Raw genomic sequence first — 15,594 nt, forward strand, 5'->3', positions numbered from 1 at the left:
ACGACCTTTCCTATGAATTAAGAGAAAAAAGTCTTAAAAGGGGTTACTTTAACTGTTTACTTTTTTTTTTTTTTTTTTTTTTAGGTGTAACTCCTTTATTGTCCCAAGGAATTTTTAGAAAAGTGAAAGTTTTTTTTGTTTTTGTTTTTGTCTTTTTGCCTTTTCTTGGGCTGCTCCCGTGGCACATGGAGGTTCCCAGCCCAGGGGTCTAATCAGAGCTGTAGCCACCAGCCTACGCCAGAGCCACAGCGACACGGGATCCGAGCTGCGTCTGTGACCCACACCACAGCTCATGGCAAATGCCAAATCGTTAACCCACTGAGCAAGGGCAGGGACTGAATCCACAACCTCATGGTTCCTAGTTGGATTCCTTAACCGCTGCGCCATGTCGGGAACTCCTGTTTACTTTTAACAGATGTTGTACACTTTTAAATATCTAGAAAGATTAGAGTTTTTTTAAATAAGGATTTAAGTTTACATACATGTAATATTGAATAAACTGCACACAAAACCTATAATCTCAAAGTGTCTTCTAGCCTAGAACCCTTCCCCTTCTCATCTTTATCAACCTAGTAGACAAGTGTAATAAAGCATCTGTAAGGCTTAGAGGGGATTGTAACAATTTCACTCCTCCAGTTGTTTTCAGAAGAGTCTTTTTTATGAATTTTAACACAAAGTATACACGAAGTATTTATTTTCTAACTACTTTTGTCATATCCTGGCAACCTCTTTAACATCTAGCCAAGGAGTTCCCATCATGGGTCAGTGGAAACAAATCTGACTAGTATCCATGAGGATGCAATTTCCATCCCTGGCCTCGCTCAGTGGGTTAAGGATCTGGTGTGGCTGTGAGCTGTGGTGCAGGTTGTAGACACAGCTCGAATCTGGTGTTGCTGTGTTGTAGGCCAGCACCTGTAGCTCCAATTCGACTCTTAGCCTGGGAACTTCCACTTGCTGTGGGTATAGCCCTAAAAAGGCAAAAGACAAAAAAAACAAACATCTAGCCAAGTTCTGTTTTAATAGCAGAAGTCTTTCTGCTGGTGTTGGGGTGCTGGTTGGAGATGCTCCAGCGCCTGGGTACCTCCAGTCCCACCTTCATTCCCGAGTCCCTCTCTTCACCCAGGGCTTTCATCTGGGGTCCCACATCCTGATAAGTGATGACAAAAGTAACAAGTGAAAGAAGGGCCAGCATCTTTCTTCTTTATAAGAAATACATTGCATACTTCTTTTAGGCTTCAGGCGTTGATTGCTTTTGAGAAGAGCATTGTGTGGAAGATCTGAAAATAATAAAGACTTGAGGGAAGCGTGTTGACTGGGGAAATAATATCGTAGTGAAAGGAACACGAACCCAAGAATTAGCCGCTGGTCTCCTTATCAAATGGGCCACTTCAGGCAACTGTCATTCATGTCTCTGACTAGCTACCTAGTCTGTAAAATTGGAAAAGATACAGATGCTGAGATGCTAAGATTGTCAGAATGAAATGCTCAAACTCTGGACACAGTGTCTGGCAGGCGATTCTTAAATTTTAACTTCTTGTCCATGTAAGAAATCACTATTCCCACCTTTCCCCTCCTCCCCCCACGGTTCTTGCAGCCAACGTGGGTTTCCGTTTTTCTTACTTTGGTAATTATAGGCTAGTCTGCATCATCAGGTGAATAAGCAGATCAAAGTTTAAGAAACTTGAGATGACTGGGGGAAAAACACCAACTCTGATCCTTAGGAATCTTGCAGAGTATTAAAGTCACCAAGAAAGATCTTAGTTTGCACTTCCCTGGTCGTCACAAAGTCTTAATTTGGCCAGGGGCTTGTGGTATATGTATTAATTTTCCTTCAGGGTTCATTGAGCAGCAACAAGCAGAGGAGTCATTTGCATTTTAATTGGGTCACCCCCCCCCCTCCCCACCAGCAGCATCCCTCTCTGCTGTTGAGAGTTGGAGCCAGATGCCTCTCCCTGCATCTCAGTGACACGGCCCCCAGTGTCTGCAGCTCTTCCCTGGCACCAGCCCAACCGCAAAGTGCCTCCATGAACTTCTCCAAGGCTACAATTCCAGAATTGGAAAGCTGGAAAAATTCTCTGTTCAAGCAGCTCATGCCCATTAAGCCCTGAAACTTTTTTTTTTTTTAAGGCAACTTGGAGTTTTGTAAGTTCAAATCACTCATGACAAAAACTCACTACATGTCATCCCTAGTGATTCATACTAAAGATTCCGTTCCTGGGAGTTCCTATTGTGGTGCAGCCGGCAACGAATTCAGCTAGTATCCATGACCACGTGGGTTCTTGATCCCTGGCCTCGCTCAGTGGGTTGGGGATCTGGCATTGCCATGAGCTGTGGTATAGGTCACAGACGATCCCGTGTTGCTGTGGCTGTGGGATTGGCCAGCAGCTGCAGCTCTGATTGGACCCCTAGCCTGGGAACTTCCATATGCTTCAGGTGTGGCCATAGAAAGCAAAAAAAGAAGAAAAGAAAAAAGAAAAAGATTCTGCTCCTGATGCAGGGATCTCATTTGGGATGTGTATGTGTGTTTCTTTAAGTTTTTTTATGATCAAGATTGTTTTTTCTACTTGTGATGAGAACTCTTAGAAATACTCTCAACAGCTTTCATATATAGCGTACAGCCGTGTGAATTAATCATGTTGCACATAGCATCCCTAGTGCTTACCGGTAACTGGAGGTTTGTGCCTTTTGACTGCCTTCATCCAGTTCTTCCTTTACGTACCCACCACTTGCAGTAACCACAGATCTGATCTTCTATGAGTTTGTTTGTTGAAGTATGATTGACATACAGCATTATGTTAGTTCTTGGTATACCCTAGTGATTTGATATTTCTATACATTACAAAATGAGCACCCACAGGGATCTCATTTAGGAAAGGAAAAGTTTTTTCTCTGGATGTATATAGTGGTACATGCCTCATGGGAAAAACACTGACGTTTTTGGAGGATGGGGTGATCGTGAGAGTAACTTGATAAAATCTGGTGTCACGGCTAACACCATTTTCTTTTTTTCTTTTTTCTTTTTCTTTTTTTGCCTTTTTGCCTTTTCTAGGGCCGCTTCCTGCAGCATATGGAGGTTCCCAGGCTAGGGGTCCAATTGGAGCTGTAGCCTCGGCCTGTACCACAGCCACAGCAGCGTGGGAGCCGAGCCTCGTCTGCAACCCACACCACAGCTCATGGCAACACTGGATCCTTAACCCACTGAGCAAGGCCAGGGATTGAACCCACAACCCCATGGGCCAGATTCGTTAACCACTGCTCCATGACGGGAACGCCTAATGCCATTTTCTTCAATGAAGAAAATGAGGCAAGCATCCAGGGAGAAAGATTGGTTTTGTTCCAGCTGGAAGCTGAGTTGAAATTGAGGCTGCACTATGCACAGTGCACCTTTGTAACACAGAAGTGACATGGAAAGCTGGTGAAGCAAACCTGAATTCAGTCTAGCAGCCTCAGTAATTCTGACAAGTACTTGTAAGGGAGGTGGGGGCAGCATAAAATATTTACAGTGAGCCTGGTGGGGATTAGCATCTACAGAGGGTAAGTTCAGCAAAATGTAGGGCACAGAGAAAGCCTGAAGTGGTGAAAATGTGCTTAGTTGTTGGAAGAGAGGTGGTCTTGGGATGTTCCTATTTCCTTTAAAAGCACTAGCAGGGAGAGAGTTCCCACTATGGGAGAGTGGGTTAAGAATCCCACTACGTGGTGGCTTGGGTCACTGTGGAGGCACAGGTTTGATCCCCAGACTGATGGAGTAGGTTAAAGCATCTGGCATTGCTGCAGCTGCGGTGCAGGTCACAGCTGTGGCTCAGATTCATTCCCTCGCCCAGGAACTTCTATATGCAGCCATAAGGAAAACTTTTTTAAATTTAAAAAAAAAAGAAAGTGCTAGGGGACTTCATTGGACACCTTTACTTTCTCTAAAAAATGTCTGTTGGATGTTTCTAGGACTGTGCAGTGATGCAAAGGAATGTTGGGAAGAGGTGGCAGCTACCCTCCTGTTGCTGACCCTCTAGTTGAGAAAATATCTTTCCCTTTGAAATTGCTAGATTTTCTTAGATTGCAACTGTCAAGTCCACACAAAGGAAGAGGATGAGCAGAGCCCACTATACTTGCTCCTTTCTAGAGCAGCTGTATCCTTGGGTTCTCCCCAGATTTTGTTTGTAGTCCCTAATTAACCAGGTCACCAGCCCCAGACCTGTGCCGCAGAGGCAGGGAACCCTGAGGTCGGGGGTCTCCTCTGTTCCTTGCTGCTTGTCCTCTGGGCGCTCAGCCAAGAGAACCATCTTCCTCTGAGTCTTGTATCCAGACATTCAGCCTAGAGGCAGGCGAACTTTCCAAACTCTCTCCGCAAGAAAAGGGCATTTTTGGGTTGAACTAAAACACCCTGAAGGCTTATGAGCACATCATTTGATCCCTGCAGGCCAGAGTGTCAAAGATGGACAGCTGAGGGTATGAGAGAGTCCTGATCTGTGTGCTGCTGCTGCTGTGTGTGTGTGTGTGTGTGTGTGTGTGTGTGTGCGCACGCATACACGTGCTGGGATGTGTGTGTGTGTTGATATTTAATTTTTCTTTGTTTCAACACTCATCTTGCATAGAGAGAAATATTGTTCTTAGACGTGTTTTTGAAAAACAGATGAAAGGACCAGCAGTACACAGACAGGTTCGTGAACACTTAGCCCTCTCTGAGCACAGTCCTGTTGTCCGCTCTGTCAGCAGAGCAATTTCCCTTTCTACAGGGCACCTTCAGACCAATGCTTTGTTCAGGAACACTTTATTCAGAGCCTCTTGTTCTGAAGAAGAAGTGATTGGAGGGAGGTTGGCGTGGCAGGGGCTGCAGGCATGTCAACATGCACGTGGTGGGGGCCTTTGGAGCGGAGGTCTGGGCCCCTGTGTGCGCCTGTAGTTTGCTGAAGTGCTTGTGAAGGCTAAAGACTTAGTCCTTGGAGGGCAAGCTGTTGGGGTTTTTTTAGGCTGGAATTTGTTTTTTTCCATTGTTTTTTATGGACATTTTCTGGATGTGTTTACAAAACAAAAAGCCTTCATAATGGGTCCATTCTACCACAGGGCTTGGTGTCCATGTTGGCAGCTGTGGTTGCCCTGCCTGGAGCAGGCACATCTCCCTGGCGTCATTCAGAGACTGTTGGCTGGATCCAGGGGTTGGCCTCTCCACCCCAGCTGCAGTTGTGTGGGATGGGAGAGTGCCTTTCTGGGCCCTCAGTTGGGTTCTGAGGCCTGATTTCTGCTCCCACTGGGTCCCTCCTTGCCTTTGAGCAAGAGGTGAACAAGTACGCCTGTGCCATCTTTGTGTTGCCTCACAGCCAGGGCACTGGCTGTCCCAGCCCAGCAAGCAAACCTGTGAGCTAGGTGTGGCACTCCTGTGCCTTCTGATACCTTCTCATGTCCTAATTCAGGTGCGTCTATTTTTAGACTGAGCTTGTCCTGATTTGAGTGTCGCTTTTGCAAGGCGGTGACCTGCACGTGTTCAGCCGTTTTCTTCAAGGATCCTGGGGTGTTTGTTGATTCTAACTCTTTGGAGGCTTTGTAATCTGCAGAGAGCTGCAAGCACAGAAACCACCTGCCTAGCTGTCCCTGGGCCAGAGCCTTTCATTTGGCTGGAGATTAAACTTAGTGTCCAGATGCCTGGAGAAGGGCAGGAGCTCCAGGAGGATGGGGCAGAGTTTACTTCGGTGTGAAACAGAAAGCAGTCCGCGCCTCCTATTGACATCAATCAGTATTTACTGGGGGTCCTTGTGCTGATTGTCACCATGGGAGGTCCACTTTGTGCTGAACTGTTTATAAACTCAGCAGCAGCACTGTGTGCAAACGTGGGAAGGATGTGGCTGGCATGGGAGGCAAAGGTGGGTGAAGACAGGCACTACCACTTGAGCAAGATTCAGGATGCAGCAGCCTGCTGGGAAGGTTAAGGAAACCTGGGGGTGTTCCCATTGTGGCTCCGCGGTAACGAATCTGACTAGTATCCATGACTATGCAGGTTCTATCCTTGGCCTCTATCAGTGTGTTAAGGATCCGGCATTGCCACAAGCTGTGGTGTAGGTCGCAGATGCGACTTGGATCTGACATTGCTGTGGCTGTGGTGTGGGCCAGCAGCTATAGCTCCCATTTGACCCCTAGCCTGGGAACGTCCATATGCCATGGGTAGGGCCCTAAAAAGACCAAAAAGAAAAAAGGGAACCAGGGAACCTTGAGGAACATGGGGTCAGCCAGTTGAAGGGCTTGATGACCACAGTCAGGAGTTTGCATCAGACCCAGAGAAACTCCAGGAGTCACAGAATCAGAATACTACGGCATTTGACACCTGCCAGGCAGAGACCATTATAAACCAGTGGCCAAGGGGAGCTACAAAGGATAATCAAAAATAGGATCCCTTTCCACTGGAGGGCATATAGAAAGAAAAGAGAAGTTCTGAAAGGACTTTCCCGATGCTTAGAGTGTAGGTGCCTGTGAGGCTGAAGGGAGCATGGAACAGGAAGGGTGTTAGGATGGTTAGATGGCTAATGGCACATTCAATTGCCAGTGTCACCCCTGTACGTGGACCAAGCCAGAGTAATTGCACAGAGCTTCTGGGATTGGGAAGTTCAGTCAGAGAAGCATCTGGAAATCCCTCATGGGCATCTTCCTGGATGTTTCAGAATTCTCCCCGAGGCAGGCTCTAGTTGGTCCATGGAAAGGACAAAGATGGGTCCTCTCGGGTTCCTGAGTCTCAGGGCTAAGTTTTCATTTTAAATAGCTCAGCGGATAGGGCTGGTTCAGTCTCCTCTGATTGCTTAATCGCCTTACTCATTACACATCTTTGTTCTTTTGTTTCTTCATCAATTAAAAAAAAAAAAAAAGATTGGAATTCCCGTTGTGGCTCAGTGGTTAACAAATCCGACTAGGAACCATGAGGTTTCAGGTTCAATCCCTGGCCTTGCTCAGTGGTTTAAGGATCTGGCATTGCCATGAGCTGTGGTGTAGGTCGAAGACGTGGCTTGGATCCCATGTTGCTGTGGCTCTGGTGTAGGCCAGTGGCTACAGCTCCGATTAGACCTCTAGCCTGGGAACCTCCATGTGCCGTGGGAGCAGCCCTAGAAAAGGCAAAAAGACAAAAAAAAGAGAGAGAGATTAAGACCTGGTTCATCCCTAGTCTGACAGGGAATCACTTGGAAAATAAAGTAGAGGAAGCTCTCGGCACCTTGGGAGGGAAAGTGCAGTTCCCTTCTGAGTGGGAGCCCTGATCTCGTTGCTGGCACAGGCGGTTCCACAGAAGGTTGGCCAGGGTGTTTTTCAACAGGCCTCCGTGTCGGTGTTGTGTGTGGCTTTTCAGGGAAAACCCAGGTCGGCTTGTGGTCTCTCTTTCCTCCTCTTGTCACGTAACCAGTGACCTGATTGGAGCTGGCAGCCCCTTTGGGGGACGCATACCACCGACGTCTGGGTCTTTTAACACCAGCCTTCCCTGAGCACTCTGCTTTCCTTCCCCGCATCCCCTTTGTCACTTTGAATTAAGCCGGAACTTGTGGAAGCGGGACAAGCCATGTATAATTTGGTTAGTGATCTAAATAAGCCAGAACAGCAGAGAGGAAACTTTAAATGTGAAGCAATAGGGGTGGATGGAATAGGCTTTACACAAGCGTCTTTAAAACCTCATTTTATCGGAGGCCCACTATGTGGCCAATGCTGGGAGGAACCCAGATGTTACCCTCTCTCTCTTTTAGCAGAAACCCTCTAAAGGCGTCATACTTTTTCATAGGAGCAAGCTGAGCCCTAGAGACGTTTGCTTATTATTCACATGGCTGCTAAGCAAAGGGTGCTGAGTTTAACCGTTGTTCAACCAAAGCTCACTCTCACAAAATATGGTGCCCCTCTAAGAGGCACTCAGACCCACTGCGACAAGGGGACACATTAAGAACACAGTGCCAGGAGTTCCCATTATGGCTCAGCAGTAACAAGCCCGACTAGTGTCCATGAGGATGTGGGTTTGATCCCTGGCCTCACTCAGTGGGTTAAGGATCTGGGGTTGCCGTGAGCTGTGGTGTAGGTCACAGACATGGCTCCGATCTGGTGTTGCTGTGGCCGTGGTGTAGGCCAGCAGCTGCAGCTCCAATTCGACCCCTAGCCTGGGAACCTCCATATGTAGCAATGAGGCCTTAAAAAAAAAAAAAAAAAAAGAGTGCAGTGCCAAAGAGGAAAGAACATAGGATTTGTAAACAGGCAGACCTGATTTGGGTGGAATTTTGAATCCCAACTCTTCAACCATCTGTAATTTAGGGATGTTCCTTGAACTCTGGAAGATTCCATTCTGTAATCTCGGCTATCAACCCTCCCCATGAAGCATCTAGCCCTCTGTCATTGGCTGAAATCTGTGTTAACTATGCACAAATGGTTGTAGCTCAAGTAATTTTTGAAGTTCTTGAACTGAGTGTGTCTTACAGAATCTAATATTATTCTTGCTACTTAGATTTTGAAGGGTCCGTGGAAACTTTTTTCATAGGTCTTAAAAATTAAACTTCAATTGGTCAGTGCTAGGAGGACCCCAAAACCAAAGAGGCTTTATCCCAGTGCTCCCCCTCCTCTGAGGACCTCGAAGTTTCATGCTTGGGCTGCAGTTCTGATTGCCAGAATGTGCATTGTTATAGGCCAGCCAGGCACATTCTTGGGTCTTTTGTTTTTAAACTGTTTTAAATAAGTTTAAGACCTGGAAGTCACCAGTGCCTGATTCCCATGGGAAATCGCCTCTAATTATTTAGAGAAATTCTTCTTATGGGAAAAAAAAAAATGGGGGGAAACAAACAAGTGATTGTTTGTAGGCTCATAGAAAGAAATTTCCATACATGACCCAGCTTCCTCACCAGTGCTCATGAAAGCTGAGCTTTTGGAGTCAAGTTCCTACCACCACAGAATGAGACGTGATTCCGAAAGAAGCTTCTTCCTGGTAAAGATGAGAAACACCTTCAAAGTTCAGCTGAGCCCAGAGCCTCATTGAGCATTTAGTGAGTTTTGATCCATTTCTTCCTCCAAGGCCTTCACTCCAGGAAAGATTCATAATTTTTCAACATAACATAGACTTGGTAAGCTTAAGGGACTATATTTTTTGAAGAGGAATTATTTTAGATCTGGAAATTACAGGTTGGGTGCAGTAATAAACCTTTAAAACTCTGAGCAGTGCTGGGAAAGCCAGTGTTAAGTTTACGGAAGGGCAGTTGGAACTGTCACAGAAACTGCCTTGAAGAAAACACATTAGGAGTTCCCTTGTGGTGCAGCAGGTTCAGGATCAGGATCCGGCGTTGTCCCTGCAGTAGTCAGGTCACGGCCATGACATGGGTTCGATCCCTTAGGAACTTCCGTGTGCCATGGGTGCAGCTAAAAAACAAACAAAACCAAAAATATCCATTTCCAGCTTATACAGGTTTCCCCAGCCCTTCTGAATGTGCTTGCAGCCCGGTCACAGGCATGGAGCGTGCATGGAATACGCTTTGTTCCGGTGACTGGAGCAGCATAGAGTCAGCAGCTCCCCCTGACCACAGAGCACCTTAGCAAGAGTGGAAAACTAAGCTGCTTCGCCTGCTGCTTGGGAACCACCTAGAACTCAGCCTCCTGCATCTGAGCCTTCTAGAAGGTGTGTACTTTGACAATCTACATGCATTTAGGATGCACCTCATTCGGTGGAGTCATTCTGGAGGAATTAACCCTCCACCCCACCTTCAGTTTCTGAAAACCAAATAAGTGGCAACACTTGGATGACTTGACAGTATCAATGTAGGAGAAAGAAAATCTAAAGGGTTGAAGATTCCAAACCCTGCCCCCGGGTTTTTTTCTCCCCGTGCGGAGTCTTCTTGGAAGCATGACTGTGGACTTTGTCACACTTGTCTTGTTCATGGGCTCCGAGCAGCGTGGGCAGCACCCTGATCCCCAGCAGGGCTGGCAGCAGTCCTTTCCAGAATGCCTGTTTAGCAAGCCTGCCATTTGGCATGTTCTGCAGGCGATGGTGGTGCCAAGTCAGGAGGGTGAGGAAGAATGCCATTGTCTCCAGGTGCAGCCACCGTGAGGAGGAGCCCGCTCTCTTTTCATCTCTGAGGGGAGGAGTGTGAAATTGTGGGAAATGCCAAAACTGAGAAGCTGCCTTAAAGGCTTTGCTTAAGACCCACACCCTGGGGAAAGCCGCTCGTGCTCACCTCGACCTGTGGTGACACCTCTGTGTGGGAATCCTGCTGGCTCAGTGCCTTGATCCATCACTTCCCGTCTAGCCCACGTTGCCCTGCCCTGATGGGAATGTGAACAGGGTCTGCCCAGCAAGTCTGCCCACACAAGCGCTTGGAAGAGACCCTTCTTCTTCTTCTTCTTTTTTTTTTTTTTTTTTTTTTTTTTTACAGCCACACCCATGGCACATGGATATGGAAGTTCCTGGGCTAGGAGGTGAATCCAAGCTGCAGCTGCTGACCTGTGCCACAGCCACAGCAATGCTGGATCTAGCAGCATCTGTGACCTACAGCATGGCTTGTGGCAATGCTGGATTCTTAACCCACTGAGCAGGGCCAGGGATCAAACCCACATCCTCATAGTCACTATGTCGGGCTCTTAACCCATTGAGCCACAATGGGAACTCCCAGATCTTCTTAATTACTCTTTGATCCTGGTCTTGAGAGCTAACCTCATGGACACCAACAAGACCATCTATTGAAGCTTTGGGGAAATGTCTGCAGAGATATCCCCCAAATTGATTTCTTAGAGAACCCAGGGCCTGAGGAGGCATCAGAGAAGGACCTCGAGCTGCAGGTGGCAGTGACATTGGCTGAGAAAGCCCCTTGTGCTCTCTGCCCCGCTAAGGGTAACTCAACACTGACTCCCGTGGCCTGGACCAGGGGGTCCTCAGGGTTGGGGCAGGATTCATGGGAGTGACTTCAGGTGGTGATGGGGCTGAATTTAGTTTCTGAGGCCAAAAATATCTCAATTTCTATGATGAATCTACCCCAGTTCAAAGGACTGAGTGGACAGACCAGCCAGGCTAAAAGCGGGGACTGAGCACTTTTCCAGGACCAGGACCCCTGGCTGGTACGTCTCAGTGGTTTGTCCGTGGCTGGGGGCCAGGCGGGTGCAAATGCCTTGATGTGAAGGTGTGGGCTGCTCCAGATTTCTGGGGGTGGGGGTGGGGATCCGTCAGCTGTGTAAGTCATGAAGGCGTCCTGCCCCATCTGAAGTTAGATTTTTCCTTGCCCCAGAGCCATTGCTCTTTTTTCCATCAATGTCCAGAAGACACATGCTTAATCCTTTTTCCATGGGCTGACCTCCTCCACGTTCATGGGCCTTGATCCTAAAAAGCTGGCCTGAGGTGACCAATAGCCCTGAGACAGGTATCTTTGCCCTGGAGCCAGGTCCCGGGCTCACCTGGGCACTTCCTCTTCTGTCACACTTTTTTTTTTTAATTAATTAATTTTTAATTTCTTTATTGTTATTTCCCCAATACAATTTTTTTTTCTACTATATAGCATGGTGACCCAGTTACACATACCAGTCACACTTTTTTTTTAAATCTTTTTTTGCCTTTTCTAGGGCTCCCGTGGCACATGGAGGTTCCCAGCTAGGGATCTAATCGGAGCTGTAGCCACCGGCCTATACCACAGCTCATGGCAATGCCGGATCCCCAACCCACTGAGCAAGGCCAGGGATCGAACCCGCAACCTCATGGATCCTAGTCGGATTTGTTAACCACTGAGCCATGACGGGAACTCCACCTGTCATACTTTCTTACTGCCATGGGAACTCCCCTTGCCTCCCTCACCTTTACCCTGGGCAGCTCCTCCCTGAAGAACACCTGCAGTTTCAGCAGGCCCATGTTCATTTCCATGTGGAGACGGGCAAGGAGAGAGAAGGAGTCTGGCCTGATAGATGGGGAGCTGGTTATGGGGAGCAGGCACTTGTCTGCACACAAAGGGAAGTTTAAACTCAAAAAATGCCCTACACTGAAGGGAGGCCCAGGAGAGGTCCCGAGAGTCTTTCAGAAAGTCCTCAAAGCCCTTGTTTCCTACGTTATAAAAAAGGCAGAGGTGAGAACTCTGAGATAGTAAGAGTTGGATGTGCCAGTGAAAAGGAGAACCAGTATGCAAATTTCTCTAACTTATTTCCCTGGGAATCCTTGTTCCACAGAGCATCTCCTCAAACTGGTGCCTTGTAGAGTGATGTGTGTGTTTGAAAAACTAGAGTACGGTCATTAGAAAGATTACGAAGAAAGAACCTTTGGGGGTGGGGATTTAAAACAAAAAAGGACAGTGAGGAGTTCCCATCATGGCTCAGTGGAAATGAATCTGACTAGCATCCATGAGGACACAGGTTTGATCCCTGGCCTCGCTCAGTGGGTCGAGGATCCAGCATTGCTGTGGCGGTGGTGTAGGCTGGCAGCTGCAGCTCCGATTCGACCCCTAGCCTGGGAACTTCCATATGCCACAGATGTGGCCCTAAAAAGACAAAAAATAAAAATAATAATAAAATAAAAGGACAGTGAAACTGTACTAAGGATCTGAAATGAAGAGAGTTTTGTTCTATTTTTCCATTTATTTACTAGAATTTAGGAGTGTGCTGAGTTTTGAAAGGAAATATAAGAGGGAACTTTTCAATAAATATTGACCCAGTACTTCCAAGGAAGGAAGTGCTGAAAGAGGGAGACAACTCCTGCCCTGCTCAGGAGCCTTTAAATTTGCAAACCCACCCCCCCTTGCTGCAGAATTCACCTCCGGGTTTTTGCACTTTTGAATCCAAATTCTTTAGGAGGGTCATGCCTGCTCCACACACCCTATTGCTTTTGCCTAACCTGCTGTTTTTCTTTCCTTTTTTTTGGAGGGAGGGGCTTTTTAGGGCCGCACCCACAGCATATGGAGATTCTCGGGCTAGGAGTCGAATTGGAGCTACAGCTGCCATCCTACGCCACAGCTACAGCAACGAGGGATTCCAGCCATGTCTTTGACCTACACCCCAGCTCATGGCAACGCCAGATCCTCAACTCACTGAGGCAGGCCAGGGATCGAACTTGTGTTCTCTTGGTTACTAGTCAGATTCATTTCCTCTGAGCCATGAGGAAACCTCTCTAATCTGCTTCTCTTTTTCAATTCCCTGCACCCTGATATTTGTGCCTGCAGCCCCTAGAGGGGGAAGCCATCAGGGTAACAATGAATGCAATATACTCCAAGGCTCTAGGAGCCCACGTGGATTGTTCTTTGTTACTGGGGGCTGCCTTGTGCATTGTCAGCTGTTTGGCAGCCTCTCTGGCCTCTCCCCACTAGATGCCGGTGGCAACCCCTCCTCCTCCCCGAAGGAGAGAACCGCTGGTTTATGTGAAAGTCTAGATACACGAAAAAGAGCAGCAGCCAGCATGTTTCATGAGGCAGGCCTAGGAGTTAGATCAAGAGTGGCTTTATTCTTTGGGCGTGAGAAATTATTAGAACAATGAGAAATTATCAAGCAGATCTTGGGTATTTACCACTGGATGTCTCTGTGCGCCGGATAGATTGACAGGATTAGCAACTGAGGAGGAGACAGTAGTTTGGAGTCAAGCTCCTAAAATGTGACAGAATATGGGGAGGGCACAGGTGAAAGAGTGAAGAAGTGGAGTTGACAGGACCTCACCACCAGATGCGAAAATGGGAGAGGAGTTGACTCATTTGTGCCTAAGTGGCCAGGGACTGGTATTAATGAAAAGACGAAATATACAAGGAGGGACCAGGTGACAGAGGGCATAGTGGGTTTTATTTCAAGCCATGAGGTGCCTGCGGGACCTGGAGCTGGAACTGGGCAGGGGGCAGGCAGAGGTCTGGGTATGGAGATTGAGGAGTTGGGGGCTCTTACTTGGTTGGTATTGCCATGCATGTAGAGGGGATAACCCTTGGAAGAGGAGACAGACAGACAGAAATGCTGGTGCCCCTCCAGATACCCTGGGCTGCGAGGAGGGAATAGGGAAGTCAAGGATGGAGGCTGAAAGACCTGGTCAGAGAGCTAGGAAGCTCTACCCACCAGCAATTTATGGTCTAATTAGACAGATTCAACAGCTAAAAACCAGTTCTGTATATAATTAAGGACCAAAACGCGTGATGGCATCAGTGAATGCTGCCAAAGTGGAGTGAGGCGAAGGGGTGTGTGTGCTCTCCAAGAGCTCTGCAGAGGAGGATGGATCACAGGGCACAGAACTTGGCTTTCCCCAGGGTGCCTGTGAAACCTCTGGCTTGAGGACGGAAGTTGGAAGGGAGCTGCTTTTCTGAGTTTCCAGGTCACAGCTGTCCCTTGCTCGCCCAAGCTGCAGGGTCTTCCATATCAGCCTCATGTTATCATCTCCCATCATAGGACATGGGGACAACCTGAGCACCTGTTAGCTCTCATAATCTCTGGGATATTTTTGAGGTGGGATAGCTTAAAGAAAGAAGGAAACAAGAATGCTTCCTGCGTTTTCAAGCCATTCATGAATTTTGGCAAGTGGTAGTCTTTTCATGGTGTGGCTTCAATAATAGGAAGCACGCTCGCTGGAGGCCTGGGAAAACTGTAAAGGAAAAAGCAAGTTCCATTGGCTTTTTCAAAATACAGTTGACCCTTGCACATCTTGCGTTTGAACCACGCGAGGCCACTTACACATGAATGTTTTCAATACGTATATTGTTATGTTTACAATCTGAGGTTTATTGAATCTGTGGTTGTGAAATCCATGGATACAGGAGGCCAGCTGTGAGACTTGAACTTACGTGGATTTTGGTCTATGCGGTGGGTCCTGGAACCAGTCCCCTGCAGATTCCAAGGGACACCTGAATATATCATATGAAACGTACCCTTTTAGCCATTTTTCAGTGTACAGTCCTGTGGCATTATGTCTGTTCACATGGTTCTGCAATCCCATCCGGAACATTTTTCGTCTTGCAAAATTGAAGCTACCCATTAAACAATAACTGCCCATTCTCCCATCTCCACAGCATTCTGCTTGCTGTCTCTGAATCTCACTTCTCCTGGTACCTCCCATAAGGGGAATCGTGTAATATTTGTCTATTTGTGACTGGTCCATTTCACTTAGCTTGGTGTCCTCCAGGTTATCCTCTGTTGTAGCGTATGTCAGAATTTCCTTCCTTTTCAAAGCTGAATAATATTCTATTCTATATATATATATATATATATATATATATATATATATATATTCTATTGTAACACATTTTGTTTTTCTGCTTATCCATCAGTGCACACTCGGGTTGCTTTCCCCATTTGTGTATTACTGCTATAAATGTGGTTCTACAACGAGCCATTTGTGTTCCTGCTTTGGATTCTTTTGGGCGCCTACCCAGAAATGTCCATTGGCTTTTGTAGTATTGTTGATGCCTTCCTCTGTTGGGGAATCACTCTCTAGCTCCCTCTGCTTTGGATACTTCCTTTGTCTGCGACTCTTCCACTTTTGCTTCTGGGAGAGTCTTCCATGTGTCCCTAGGCAGCTGAAGAGCCACCCCTGAGCCCCTGCCTGTGGTTCTTGGCTATGAAGACACACATCTTGTCCACCTAGGTCTGTCCCAGAGTTTGAATCAGGAAGGTTTGTGTTCTAATCTCAGTGCTTCTGCTAATGGGCCCGGATCTTGGCCAGTTTCCTTG

At 47.3% G+C, this 15,594-nt stretch overlaps 1 protein-coding gene and 1 long non-coding RNA gene across 8 annotated transcripts in view; both read left to right on the top strand.

Moving 5' to 3' along the window:
* Nucleotides 1-15,594, top strand: part of PDZD2 (PDZ domain containing 2) — a 416,943-nt gene that overhangs the window by 233,595 nt on the left and 167,754 nt on the right. The gene's annotated exons all lie outside the window — the stretch shown is intronic.
* LOC146395480 (uncharacterized) lies at nt 61-6,409 on the top strand. Its single transcript, XR_014831110.1, has 2 exons — nt 61-2,271; nt 3,213-6,409. It is a non-coding gene; the product is annotated as an uncharacterized LOC146395480 (long non-coding RNA).

This window comes from Sus scrofa, chromosome 16 (genome assembly GCF_054392235.1).
Source record: "Sus scrofa isolate SSC_HxYL_T2T_F1_AM1 chromosome 16, Sscrofa_HxYL_maternal_Yorkshire_Landrace_v2.0, whole genome shotgun sequence".
In the NCBI taxonomy this organism is placed as follows: Eukaryota; Metazoa; Chordata; class Mammalia; order Artiodactyla; family Suidae; genus Sus; species Sus scrofa.